At 35.9% G+C, this 15,257-nt stretch overlaps 1 long non-coding RNA gene across 1 annotated transcript; it reads right to left on the minus strand.

Moving 5' to 3' along the window:
• Positions 1 to 988: 988 nt before the first annotated feature.
• On the minus strand, positions 989 to 3,231 carry LOC134199872 (uncharacterized). The gene is made up of 2 exons (XR_009974529.1): positions 3,080 to 3,231; positions 989 to 1,676 (listed from the first exon to the last, which is right to left on the minus strand). It is a non-coding gene; the product is annotated as an uncharacterized LOC134199872 (long non-coding RNA).
• Positions 3,232 to 15,257: the final 12,026 nt, after the last annotated feature.

Consider the following 15,257-nt stretch of genomic DNA (forward strand, 5'->3'; position numbering starts at 1 on the left):
AAACTAAGCTATGCCATTAACAACACTATAGGCTATTGTTTCGTGAACAGCGTACTAATAGAGTAACACTTTCAACTATTATTACAAGGGTCTACTAGAATTGATGGTTTTTTTCAATTAAATATTTTAGACGACTCCTTAATATGGAAGATAAATGTTAAAATGAAAACAGTCAAATTACCTTAGGTTTTCATAAACAACAGTAATATTCAAACGGTTGAAACGTATTTCACAATTGGACAAAGTTTTCCGTTTCAAACTTTTTTTTTTTATTTGTTCCCATTAAGGAAATGGAAAAAAGCTCAACTTGAACATTTCCCGATGCCTATAAAACTATAGGCAAAAACAGCTGGACCTAAACAAATAAAAGCCTTTTCTGTTAACGAAAACGACCCGAGGGTTTGAGTTAAACAAATGTTACCGGCCTAAGACCTTGTACTCTGTGTGACCAAGTTTTTTTTTCTTTTCCAATAAACCCGTTCCGAGGATAGATTCATTCGAAAATTGCTTTCGTTGATATTCACGTGGCGTTTCCGGGTTCTGATTCAAATAAGGCCACGTCATGTTCTTCTTGTGATTCAATCGATTTGTTTAAAAAATATTAATATTTTTGAAATCTAATCAGGTAAATACCGATCTTATTTCCAAGAGAATATGATTCGCGCTACACTCTTGTCCATCATTGATGATTTATTATGTAGGCATGCTAATACAACTTAGTGTGATCCTTTCGAACACATTTTTTTATAATCATTAGTTCCAAAGATTTCAATGTCTTCAAATATCCAACGGCATTAATACTCTTAATACTAATAGGTATTATTAACTTTTGTCTCGAGATGGGTATTCAATTTCATTTACTTATATACTCTGGCAATCACTTAGCACCATTTGTAAACTAAACTCTACGTCTTCATCAGTAAAAAAACATTATTCCTTTGCAGCATTCAAACATTCTGCCTCAGCTTTTGTAAAGAAATATACAACATTGCTATAAATTACGTTTATTATTATAAAAATATGTACAAATTAGATCTAGACGGTCACTACGCTACATGGTTATATATACGGAACTTTCATTAATTACGTATAAAAAAGTTAGTTATGTTCCACACGGTGAATAAACATTATTATATTATTTTCTCCTAAAACTAAATATAAAAATATAACTAGATTTTTTTTTGCTTAGATGGGTGGACGAGCTCACATCCCACCTGGAGCTAAGTGGTTACCGGAGCCCATGGACATCCACAACGTAAATGTGCCGCCCACCTTGAGATATAAGTTCTAAGGTCTCAAGTTTAGTTACAGCGGCTGCCCCACCCATCAAACCGAAACGCATTACTGCTTCACGGCAGAAATAGGCAGGGTGGTGGTACCCACCCGCGCGGACTCACAAGAGGTCCTACCACCAGTGATTTATTATTAAACATAATTTATCATTAAACATAGTGGGTAGTGATTTTAAACTAAAAGTTTTTAGCAGTCAACATGGTCTACCAAGAAGCGTATTAAGGTTCGTCTAGGGAAACAAATATCTGTGAGATTTGACCATCAGAAGACGATTTCTGCGAGAAGCTAAGGTTGAGGCTGAAGTTACCAGGCTCCACGTCGACGATTACAGATGGATCCGCTGATATAGTTGCCAAAAAACAAATCAGTACCCAGAAGGAACACTATAAAAATAAAAATAAACTTTAGTTACTTATATTCTACGAAAAAAATTAGTATTAACTCATAGCTTTGAATTATCAATGGACGCTTTAATGTTGATTTTTATTTAAAAAAAAATAATGTTAGTGAATCTAAAATTACCAACGAGATGGTTAAGCTATTTTCCTCTTTTCTCTTCATTATTAAAACGGGTGGTAAAATTAACTTAATATGAGATTCAAGAAGTGTACTAGGATGAAAATCAAACCAAAAGTCAAAGAAACTGCCTGACTTCGAGATACTGTTGGTTATTTCTTTGGGCAAAGAAATTGAAATGCGTTTTTAAAAGTAAACATTACTTAAAACAATTTTAAAAGGTCAATTAATATCACCTTAGTCATCTGTGACCACTAAAGAAAGTAAGGCATTCAACACATATATTAATAAAGACAAGAATACATTACTAAAGATTAAATCTAGGCAAATGTAAATTGTACTGACAAGCACACGAAGTAAAAATCCTTTCAAAGCAAAATAATGTAATACCGAAAGTGTTCATTGATTATGAAAAACTAAACGTCATTAAAACTACAATTGCAACGATAGCTAATTGTGATGCTCGACACAATAACATTAATTATTAATTTAAAGTCAACTAAATATGCATTAGTAAAGATATTATATCAAATTGATATTGATAAATTCCTCTTTTTTTGAAGTCTGAAATTTTAACGTTATTATAGAGTCAACGGCTTCTGGGTAGAATTTTCTACGCTATGTACTTTACAAGACATATAATGGACAATATTTCGAACCCAAACGAACCCCAATCTAACACGGAGCCAGTTAGTGTTACTAAATAATAGACCAACGAGGCTATAAAAAAAAACATCCAGTTTAAAATTCGACTCAACGCCGTATGTAAGACAATTAATTATTAGTTGGCACTCGGCGTAGACAACCTCAAAATATGCTAACTGTGTCTCCTTTAGTTAATTTATAGTGATGTTTCGTTTCTCTTATAGTAGTTCCGATATGGTTTTAGGAAGGATAACACCTATTCTTCTTATCAGCCCACAGACGTCCACTGCTAGATATAGGCCTACCCCAAGCCTCGCCACAAAGATCAGTTCTGCGTTACTTGCATCTAGCAGATCCCTGCGAGCCTCAATAGGTAACACCTATTCGCTTATGTTAAAATAACATTAATGGACAACAATTAAGTCGGTAGTAAGTACCATTGAATAAGCTAAACCATACATTATACATCAACAAAGTGCAATTCTTAGTTAAGTTTATAATCTAAACCAAATACATCCAACAACAAAGTACAATAATAATTCTTAGTTAAGTTCATTACCAGAATAAGACTAGTAAAAAACTCCAAAATCTTTATAGTAATTGTAAGCTCTCAAAAGATACGTACCAAAGTGAACTTCATGATAAATGTTCAAGTCTGTAGCAGTCTAAATAAGCGCCTTCGGCCTCAGGTGGCGGAATTTAAATGAATTCCCCAGTATTGTAACAGGTGGGGCCATTTTCTGTCGTGACGGAGTTAAGGTGTGGCCACACTTACAGTGTTTCTATTTTCATTTCTAAATATTTTGAATTATATCAACTATATTGTATCAGATGTTACTTGACCTCATATACTATATACGATCTCTACGACCTCAAGCGCTGTTCTTGATCGCTATGGACTTGTCTTATACATCAGATGAGCAGATAAGTCTTTGATCTAGACGCTGCGATCATCGGAGTCTCTGGTCATTACTTGAATACCCAGCTTGAAGCACTCAAGTAACTTTTGTATTATGCAACGTCTATTCTAACTGCAAATTCGAACGTTTGATTACTCTGCGACAGAAATAAGAGAATAATAAAGCCCAACCGTGCTGGGTTGCAACGTGCTTTACCATCTGCACTTAAGATTTAAATTTTTAATTACGATGTGCAATAAACATTTAGGATGTGATTCTTGTATCTTTGTTTTAATAGTCCCAGACTCTAGTGCCAATGAAATCGGCTGATTAAGCAGTCGATCTTAAATTTGTACAATGAAAAATAATGCTGTAATTTTGTTCTAGATTTGTGGATTTTAGTGTGGGTGTGCTTGTGCGAGTGCGTGCGGTGTGCGTGTGTGGGTGTGTGTGTTACAATTATAAAAAGAATCCGTAAAATAGATTCAGTTTAAAAAGATCCATTAATCCAGATTTGCTTTGAACGACATTTAATTCTAAACAGCTCCACCCGGTTTTCTTTTTGGTAATTCACTTATAAAAAATACAAACAGTCAAATTTTCACATTTACTGTTTTCATTTATATATCGATTATAATAATTACGTAGCTACACATCTAATTTCAATGATATTTTTTCAATAAATTTTACTAACCACTAATGAAACTCTGTTTAAGTAGAACATAAAAAACAACATCCCTATTCATCGCAGTAGGGCTGTCGAAATCGAAAAAATCATTTAACATTATTGCAGAAACCCACTTCGTTTTATTACAGGAGGTTTAACGAACACAGTAATTTTAAATGTATCTCGTTACTCGTTCGTAAGAATAATATAGATCGCAATTAGTGGGATCTCCCGTTCGCATCTCACCGCTACTTGGGATTTTCTCTTACAGAAATGGAAAACTTTTAATTTTGTCGTGAATGTCTAACGAATTTTGGTAAATTTGGGTATGCAGCTTATTATTCCTTATTCATGTGTTGTAAAACTGTCTCAACACTAATTAGCATTTACTTGTCTAATTGTTATTCATTTAGAAATTAGTGTGGAAGAAACCTTGTGTTCTAAAGTGCTCGACAATATATTTTTAATTTTCATCTTTTTTAACGTTTTTGTTATTTCTTATTCTTCTTCTTCAATCTGTATCCACCCAATGCTGAGTGTAGGTCTCTTCATATGCACTTAATTATTTTTAGTCTCTTGGCTTTCGCATCTAGTCCTTACCAGTTATTTTGACCCGGGTCGTTTGACTCTGTCAGTCAAAGCAGTCCTTGTAGGGAAATCCGACTATATAATAATAAGGTGAGAGTAGAGAAAATGTGTTTTATTTTATTGCTTAGATTGGTGAACGAGCTACCAGCCCACCTGATGTTAAGTGGTTGCTGGAGCCTATAGACGTCTACAACGTAAATGCGCCATCCACCTTAAGATATAAGTTCTAAAATCACAGTATAGCTACAACAGCTGCCCCACCCTTCAAACCAAAACGCATTATTGCCTACCCGTGCTGGCTCACAAGAGGTCCTACCACCAGGTTTTCTTATTGAAGCATCACAACTTTTTAGAGGTGGTGATTATCAACGCGTTCGAATCAGAATTAGTTCGATAGATAACTTAAAAGACTGGCAAGTTTGTGGAAGTGAGTAGGATATATAGCATGCAGACAGACATGTAGTAGCTATTGACGTAGACAGTTCCGCAATAGACAAAATGCCACGACATTCCGTGTAGATAATAAACGAACAAACCAAATAGTCGCTTATCTTAATGATCAGAAAAAAACAGTGATACAAATCGTAATGATCCTCTTTAAATTTTATAGTTATATACTTTTATATACTTGCAAACTTATAGCTATGTAGCTTAATAAAAAAATACAGACTGCCTTCAATCAGAAATTTTACTATGTTTATTTTTTAGAAGAAATTTTTTTTTTTCAATAATGAGATTGAGACTTTGGATTGCTAAAGATAATAATCGAAAAGAACTTTAATAATCTAAAAGATTAAAGTGAAATAATTTTATATCGTCCTTTGTAAATGAATTTCACAAATCTTTTAGTTCTACTTAAAAAGCATACACGGGTAATGAAATCTCTTTTTTCTTTTTTTAAATCTCATTTAATCAAATAAACTAGAATCCAACTTCAAAAGGCACTCGTCAAAGCTTAAAAAAAAAACGATTTGTGAAATAAAGATGACAAGAAACAAGAGTAAGTATATCCATTTCAAAGGATCTTTGTACAATTACGCTTAAAATATCATCTTAAGATCCTCTTTGTGTTTTTTACTTCCCGTTATGGATAGACGTTCAAAATGATGAAAGACAAAAATGATCGCTTTAGGTGATGAGTAAGCGGGCCACAAGGTCTGCAGACCTCAAAAACTGACACAAAACTCGTGCGAGTAACGTATGAAGATGAATATAAAGTATGCGTATGATATAAAGGATCCTTAAGCATCGAATCATATACATATATGTCCATACTTGCCTATGATATTGATAGCAGTAAAGTACTGTCATTACTTGTGGTAGGACCTCTTGTGAGTCCGCGCGGGTAGGTACCACCACCCTGCCTATTTCTGCCGTGAAGCAGTAATGCGTTTCAGTTTGAAAGGTGGGGGAAGCCGTTGTAACTATACTTGAGACCTTAGAACTTATATCTCAAGGTGGGTGGTGCATTTACGTTGTGAATGTCTATGGGCTCCAGTGACCACTTAACACCAGGTGGGCTGTGAGCTCGTCCACCCATCTAAGCAATAAAAACAAAAAACAAAAAGTACTCATATTTAAGTTCCGCATAGATCTTAACATTTCCGCAGTTTACTCTAAGTATAGTTAAGTATAATGATAAAACGTACCTATGAGATGTACCTACAACCGTGTACATTCACCAAACTACTTTAGGAGACGTTAATCATCGTCTTAGTGAAAGTGCGTATTGTGAGATTCCGTGAGTAGGTAGGCAGCGGCTTGGCTCTGCCCTTGGCATTGCTGAAGTCCATGGGCGACGGTAACCACTCACCATCAGGTGGGCCGTGTGCTCGTCTGACTACAAAGGCAATAAAAAAAAAAGAGTATATCTATTCATAAAAATAGGCCGATACCCGTAACAAGCTGTGCTTAAATTTTCATCATTTCACACAGCAATTCAGCGACGTACGTACACGCGTACACGCGTACAACGCCGTAATCAAATTCATTTCAATTCCGCTCACAGAATCATGGCTTCGCTCTAAACCTACTTAATTGGATGAAGCGACGCATGTAAAGAATAACGAATAAAAAATCTCATTCAACAGAACGGTGCGCAATTCGACTGTGCACACTCGCACGCGTGTTGGAAGCCACAACAAATTGAAATGTCAAGAGTTAGAGTTGATTTACACTCAGTGAGCTCTCGAATACGAAGGTTTTCGTGTATGATTATGGATAATTTTTTTTTTCCTACCTAATCTGATAGCCTTGAGAAGCTATATCAGCGGACCCTTAACTAGTAGGTGAGCTCACGGGGCTCAAACCTGAGGACGTTGCTAACACGAACCCTAGCAAGAGCCGTGCTTCGCAGAATCTACCACCGGATCGGAAACGCGACCCACTGAGAAGATCCGGCGAGAAACTCAGTGGGCTATGTTTGAGGGTTAATTTACTCATCGAGCCGCAAGCGACGGGTTCGATTATGGAGCGATTTTCACGCGTATTTTATAGGATTAATTTACGTCCATAGCCTAACTGATGTGAAGCTGTTAAACTATCCAATGATACAACTAGGACGGAGATAAGATATGAAGGAAGCTTAGCTAGCCTTTTCTAAATTAAGAAAATGTCCCTCCTGTCATATTTTACTTTTGCATTATATTTTTTTTATTTTTTTTATTTTCGTTAAAACTCAGCCACCTTAAAATTATATAGGATATTTGCGTATCGCTGATATTATTGAAACTAATTATTATTTTAAGGATGGATTTCACATTGAATTTTTTCAGTACCTGCTGCAGTTGTCTTTATATCCACGAAAACTGCAGAGATACCTAATGCCATTCAGCCTATTTTAGTTCCAAGTTTTGAAAGATTGGACCGCAATAAAATGAACAATTCTACCTCATATACCGAAATTTCAATGAGTCTCCCTTAAACAAGGCTTGCATCCAGCAAACTGTCAGCTTGTGTTCTGACCGCAGCTAAAATGAACTACAATAGCAGGTTATCACCTGCTATATTGTTTTCCCTTTTGTTTACAGCCATAGATCTGAATATTAAGAATTTAAATTACATTAATACAAGGTTCTCTAAAACAAATCACCATAAGATTGCGTTTGTGAAGTGATAAGACTTAGATTAGAAGATTAGAATAAAAATCATTTCAAAATATTGAAATTATACTTCTTTAGGGGCTTTATGAAAAATTTATGGGAGTGAAATTTTACAATGCGCGCGCACCGTGACACAAAATTAACAGAATGAAGTTGCCCACTAAATCGCTCATTACAATACGACTGACGTAACTTGGCGAGTCTGAATATAGCCGCAGGTGAACTTTCCAAACCGTACCGAGAATTACCGAATTTATACGATGTCAAGAAAAGGGATGTCCAATATGCGGTTTGAGGATGTTGTTTAATCGATTTTTTTCAAATTGATTAAAATTTTAATAAAAAAAAAAAAAATTTAATAAAAATAAAGTATAACTTCTTACGCGCGTACATAAGTACACGCACCCTTTTTTTTAACTATATTTATTACGTAAGTGGTACTCGTCCATCAAATATACAAGTGTAACATTGTTTAACATAATAATATTATATTATGCTACCAATTTTTTTTAGTTTATTTTAATTTATCTCCCGATACACTTATTACGTTGTTTTCTACATCATCTTTTGTTGACTGGTAAAGAAAGCCTAAGGCAATAAGTAATTCAACATAAATTATGCCCATGAAGCGTAATAAAAAAAAATCCTAAGCTCCTTTTTACCAACTCTCCCTGTGTGAATCAGCCTTTAGTACGATTTTGTGCTCTCTTATCTTAATCACTCCTTCGAAGTTATACTTTTTCAAGAATCTGATTTAGGTTGTCTAAATATTATTTTATTTTTACCAGACTAATATAAATTATAATCCAATAATTGTAATCGGGTATATATATCATATTCTAGTGAACAAGCTCAAGGCTTAGTGTTATATGGCTACATGACGGAAGGCTATAGAAATAAACGAGGTGGAACAGCTATCAGATCCAATAACCTTTGCCTTAGACGCCTTCAGCTCTAGCACTGGGAGCAGGGTTAGGGACCCCGGTAACCGTACTCGTCGACCTCTTTGTCGAACTCGACAAAGAGGTCGACGTGCAACCTAACCCATGCATCAGTTCGCTGAGTTTCTCGTCGGATCTTCTCAGCGAGTCGCGATTCCGATCTGGTAATAGATTCATTCACTAAGCAGTTGCTCTTGAGTTGTTAGGTCTCCTTCGGAGGCGCTCGGGCAGCTGTTAGCAAATCCTACCCCTCCTGGCTGAGCCTCTGCTCGCCCACCTGTCCCAGTAAAACTGGGAAGGCCTCCGGCCCACCAGTAATTTGTCAATCATAAAAAAAAGAGACAGCCATGGAGCATTGAGCATACAGTTGAGATCTCGACTACATGTCCAAAAGTGGGCGACGCCATTCGCTCTAAGGTGATACGAGAAACGAGATAAAAATGTAATCCAATATTCGCTAAATAAATTTCCAAGATTTTCCTCGGAGTCGTTGACATACTTAAAAGTACTTTTAGAATCTAATGTCGTATTTATTTTTCGTTTTATTGTTCCAAAAATAAATTATTCTGCAGAAAAGTATATTTGTGAAACGGCGAATTTTCATCCTAAAATTAGGAAAAAAACTCTTAAGTTGGCATCACTACAAATAATACCTTTATCGTCGAACTAAATATTATCAAAAAAAAATTGAGAAACTATTCAATGTACATTTATTTTTAAATAACTTGCTGTTATTGCTTTAACAAAGTAATTGCAGCTGCCTCACTTTAATTACATTATACAGGTATCGTGTAGAGCTAAAAATACTTCACAGTTCACGTTTTCACAATTCACGCCATAATTCAGAAAGATTTAATCGGGCTTGTAAATAAAACTGTGGCCACAATAATTGTAAATAACAGCTTGCAAACTACATATAAATTTAGAACATTGGAGAGTTTATTATTTGTAAAAGTTTTTTTTATTTTTCATAAATAAAAGTACTTTTAGGGCTTACTGTTAACTGTTTTTTATTTTCATATTACTATTTCAGACTTTTTTCTTTTATATAACAATTAAAAATTATTTTTGTTCGAAAATAATACTCGATTTATTTTATAAGGTATAATGACTTTGAGCCTCATTTCAATTTCTTAGCGACGTATGCAACCACTAACCTTTTACCATACACAGAAGCAGTCTGACCTAATTCTGAAATTCCTAAGAGATCTTCTTCTTAGTCGCATACTTCACTGCTGAAGGTCGTGTCCCTATAAGCCCTTCGTGATTCTTTGTACCATCAGCTTCCATTTCCTTCGGATTTCGGCTTCTCTCAAGGCGTCACAACAGAGAGTCCAGTTTCCTGATCTGACCAACGGTTTGGCGGCCGGCCGGCGGGTCTTTTCCTTTCTATCTTGCCTACCACAGCCAATTTTTTAAGGTAAATCAACTCAATTACCAAACCCCTCACAGTTACACACACTATTGTGTGTATTTAACAGATTCTTACCACGATTTTCGAATTTAATGACTCCCCGATATTTCAAAAATTGCCATGATCACGCATAGAAGACCACGGCTAGAATATCAAGAGTAGACAAATGTGGCTAGCTTCTTTTTTATTCATTTTTTGTTGTTTTGTTGTTGTTTTCACATGTACACTCACGGTATTAACAGTTTTCTCCGAATACTTTGAAAAAGCAATGTTTTTTACTAATTTATTCTATTGCTTAGGTGGGTGGACGAGCTCACAGTCCACCTGCTGTTAAGTGGTTACTGGAGCCCATAGACATCTACAACGTAAATGCGCCACCCACTTTGAGACATAAGTTCTCAGGTCTCAAGTATAGTTACAGCGGCTGCCCCACCTTTCAAACCGAAACGCATTACTGCTTCACGGCAGAAATAAGCAGGGTGGTGGTACCTACCCGCGCGGACTCTCAAGAGGTCCTACCACCAGTAAAAATATAAATATATATATTAGATTTATATATAATATATAAATCTAATATATAGTAGTTTCCATGAATATTACTTTCCGTTCACTAAACAGACCAAAGTCAACCAAACCCTGCCTAAAATAGAAAGCCTAAACTAAAGCACCAAATAAACCCAAAGTGTCGGGCATATTTAGGAATATTCGAAGAGTACCTCGTAAACCCATGTTTATGGGGCAGTCAACCTCACGGAATTATTTTAGTTGCTGTAAGATAAGGAATTATCGGTCTGCGGTTCCGCGGCTCAGTGGGCCGGCGGTCGCCGTAAATCAAAAAGACCCAGAACGTATCTACTTCCGAATCGGGTCGATCTACAAGATTGAATTTGAAGAGAACAAATTTTAAAGTCGTAGTCTACGCACGAATGTTCGTGTTAAATTAGTGTTAATATTTAGTGTTCGCAATCGTTTTGAGTAACAAATGTTTTTTAATTAAAATGATGATTTATTATTTGATTTTCGTGTTGTTTTGATTTTAAATTCAGTTTTACTCAAGGTTATGTTAATTTAACCAGTGTTGTAATTGTACTTGATGTAAGCGATAAATAGTGAAATTTATTACGCCCTTCAGGCCAGACTATAGAATGCATTGTAGCAGAAATAGGTTAATTGTTTGATTCATTTTAGTTGCCTTTTTTCCGCCCATCTGAACGCTTACCGTCGCTTATGGATGTCAGCAATATCAGAAGCACGGCGAAGCCGGTGTTTACTGAAAGAAATAAGGCAATGGCCGACAAAACAATATGTAATAGGAACTCTACGAATAAATTTTCTATTAAAAAAATTTCAAAGAAGGTAAAGAAGTTATTAATGGACAATTTATTTCGCTTCAACAATGGCTTTTTATGATAGAAGGCTTACCAGTTTCACCAGGACAGGTGGGCGAGCAAATGCTTAGCCAGGAGGGGTGGGATTTGCTAATAGCTGCCCGAGTGCCTCCGAAGGAGGCCTATCAAATCAAGAGCAGCTGCTTCGCGAATGAATCTACTACCGAAACCGAATCGCGACCCGCTGAGAAGGTCCGGCGAGAAACTCAGCGAGCTGATGCATGGGTTAGGTTGCACGTCGAACTCTTTGTCGAGTTCGACGAGTACGGTTACCGGGGTCCCTAAGCCTGCTCCTAGAAGCTGCTAGAGCTGCTGCTGCTGTTAGAGCTGAAAGCGTCTAATACAAAGGTTATTGGATCTGATGGGTCCGTGAGGACGTGTCTAGATGGCGTGATCGCAACATTACATGCAAATATACGGGGTGCTTTATTCCTTAGGCCAAGGCAACTTTAAAGCACTCTATGCATCGCTATTCGGTTTTGAACTAAGCCCGAGTTCAAATCTCAATCTTAACAGGTTTGTATGTAATCAATTCCAAAAACGCACACAAAAAAGAGTTAAAAGAAATGTTATAAAGCCCAGTTAACTGTACTTTAAAATTCACTTTACGTGATAGACATAACTTTGTTACACGAACACTTTTAATATCGCAATACCCAATCTCGTACATTCTGGAGAACTGATGAATGTAAGCACGAGATACTGCTTCGTCCACGAACATAAAAATAATAAGTCGTCGTGGCCTAAAGGATAAGACGTCCGATGCATTCGTGTTGAGCGATGCACCGGTGTTCGAATCTCAGGCGGGTACCAATTTTTGTAATGAAATACGTACTCAACAAATGTTCACGATTGACTTCCACGGTTTACCGTTTTTTTTTACACGATGTAAAAAAGTGAAACCCGCAAAATTATAATTTGCGTAATTACTGGTGGTAGGACCTTTTGTGAGTCCGCGCAGGTGGGTACCACCACCCTGCCTATTTTCTGCCGTGAAACAGTAATTTAGCTTTGAAGGGTGGGGCAGCCGTTGTAACTATACTTGAGACCTTAGAACTTATATCTCAAGGTGGGTGGCACATTTACGTCATAAATGTCTATGGGCTCCAGTAACCACTTAAAACCAGGTGGGCTGTCAGCTCGTCCACCCATCTAGCAATAAAATATATATTTTTTTCTTACCTAAACTGATGGTCTAGAGAGACCATATCAGCGTGACCTTAACTAGTAAGCATGAATCTGGTAGTAGGTAGTAGGATGTTAGCAACATCGTCAGGTTTGAGCCCCGTGAGCTCACCTTATATTATTTTGCCAAATCAATGTTTAATGCTCTATAAAATAAGAATGCCATTATTACAATATCATAATAGAATTAAATCTCTTTCTGATATTGTAAATGGCTTGATACGATATGATTATCGGCGTCCATAGATATCTCTCATCGTAAATGGAACTTACTTCCGGATTTAAATTGAAAATAAAATTACGCAGTTACTCGTGTGCTTACAGTTCCCTTGTTACTGAGTAATTTACTGTTTTGCAAAGCGCTTTGTTTTTATCCTCCTTTTAAGGATTTTGTGAATATCGTTTAAGTATTTTGTGAATATCGTTCCGCGAAAGAGCGCTGAAAGCATTTTCAGTTCGTTTGTTGAAATTTCATTGTTAATTCCGGAAAATTCCCGGCACTTTAATCGTAAGATATTTGAGTATTATTTATGTGTACTGCTGTGAGCCCACTGGTCAAAATTCGAGCCTAAATAAAATGGGTTGACAAACAAAACAGAACATGGTTAACAAGTATTTAAATCAATCTAAAGCAAATTTTTTTATTGCTTAGTTGTGTGGACGAGCTCACAGCCCACCTGGTGTTAAGTGGTTACTGGAGCCCATGGACATCTACAAAGTAAATGCGCTACCCACCTTGAGATATAAGTTCTAAGATCTCAGTATAGTTAGAACGGCTGCCCCACCCTTTAAACCGAAACGCATTACTGCTTCACGGCAGAAATAGGCGGGGTCGTGGTACCTACCCGCGCGGACTCTCAAGAGGTCCTACCACCTGTTTAAAAGTAAGTGATTATTTATAAGTTCCGATTTAAAAGCTGAAAAACACAACCGATACATCATTATTTACTTATTAATATAATCAGTTTAACAACATAACAAATTATATTAATAAAATAAATTTAATTGTTATAATTATTGTATAAGATTATATTATTATATATATACTTGTAGTAATAATTATTGATTGCTTATGAATTATTTAAAAAATACAATATTAAAATATTGCATGGTACTGAACTATAATTGTGATATCATAATAAATTTTATATACAAACTTAGGTACAGTTATAATTTAGAAACATTATTTTGAGCAATTTAAAGCCAAATTAGCACGATCAAACCAGTTCATGAACTCTGCGCGTCAACTAACTTTTCTATTGTTACATTGCGTGCAGCGTGAAAAGCGAAGCATTCATGGATAAAACACCCAATGCAACTATGCTTGAGTTAAAACTCTATGACAAAAAGGCTCCATTATTTTTAAATAAATTGAATTAAACTCATTTACAGAAAACTTCTATAATCTTATACATTTAAACGAGCAATTCTTGTATAATTTGATTCTCAAAAACGGCTCCAACGATTTTCATAAAATTTAGTATACAGGGGATTTCGGGGCGATAAATCGATCTAGCTACGATTTATTTTCAGAAAATGTTGTTTTATTCATGTTTTCAATAATCAACTCTTCCCGACATCTATTGGCGAATAAAAATCTTTTTTTCTTAATTGAGGGCAACTAACCGCTTTAAAGACACAACAAGATGGCGTTATCAAAAAAAAAATCATCATCTAGTATATTATTATGTTCGTTCTTACCAGTAACGAGACATCTTTATTAAAAACTAGTTGATCCGGCAGACTTCAGAGTACCTCAATCGATAAATAAAAAACCTAAACTTTTGTATTAAATAAACTTGAAACAAACAAAAGGAATCCGTCCGACGAGGGACACGTCAAAGGAAAAACAAAATTGTTATTTCTATTTAATTCCGAGCATTTTCATATTTATCTACCTTTTAAACCTTCTCTGGACTTTCACAAATAATTCAAGACCAAAATTAGCCAAATCGGTCCAGTCGTTCTCGAATTTCAGCGAGAGTAACGAACAGTAATTAATTTTTATGTATATAGACTATTATAAATACACTTTACACACTTTTCAAAAAATTACATTTATTATATATTTTAAACAGAGATTCCTTTTAATTGCAGAGCTAAAATGAGCCCTGTGAGTAAACACAGCCCACCGGGAATACGAAAGAAATTTGTTCCGATAGCGTATAGAACTGCACACTTGTAGAAAACATTAGGTCAACTTACTAGTAGGATGTTTTATGAGCCCGCACGTATCATCGCCCTACCTAATGCTGCTGCAAAGCAATAGTTTTGAAGTCGTCGTGGTGTAAAGGATAAGACGTCCGGTATATTCGTATCTAACGATGTAACGAGGTTCGGATCTCGCCGGCGGGTACCAATTTTTCTAATGAAATACGTACTTATCAAATGTTCACGATTGACTTCCACGGTGAAGGAATAAAATCGTGTAAAAAAAATGAAACCCACAAAATTATAATTTGCGTAATTACTGGTGGTAAGACCTCTTATGAGTCCGACTGGCAGGTCCCACCACCCTGCCTTTTTCTGCCGTGTAACAGTAATGCGTTTCGGTTTAAAGTGTAGAGCAGCCGTTGTAACTATAGTAAGACCTTAGAATTCATATCTCAAGGTGGGTGGC

The sequence above is a fragment of the Bombyx mori genome, chromosome 12, assembly GCF_030269925.1.
Source record: "Bombyx mori chromosome 12, ASM3026992v2".
Taxonomy (NCBI): Eukaryota; Metazoa; Arthropoda; class Insecta; order Lepidoptera; family Bombycidae; genus Bombyx; species Bombyx mori.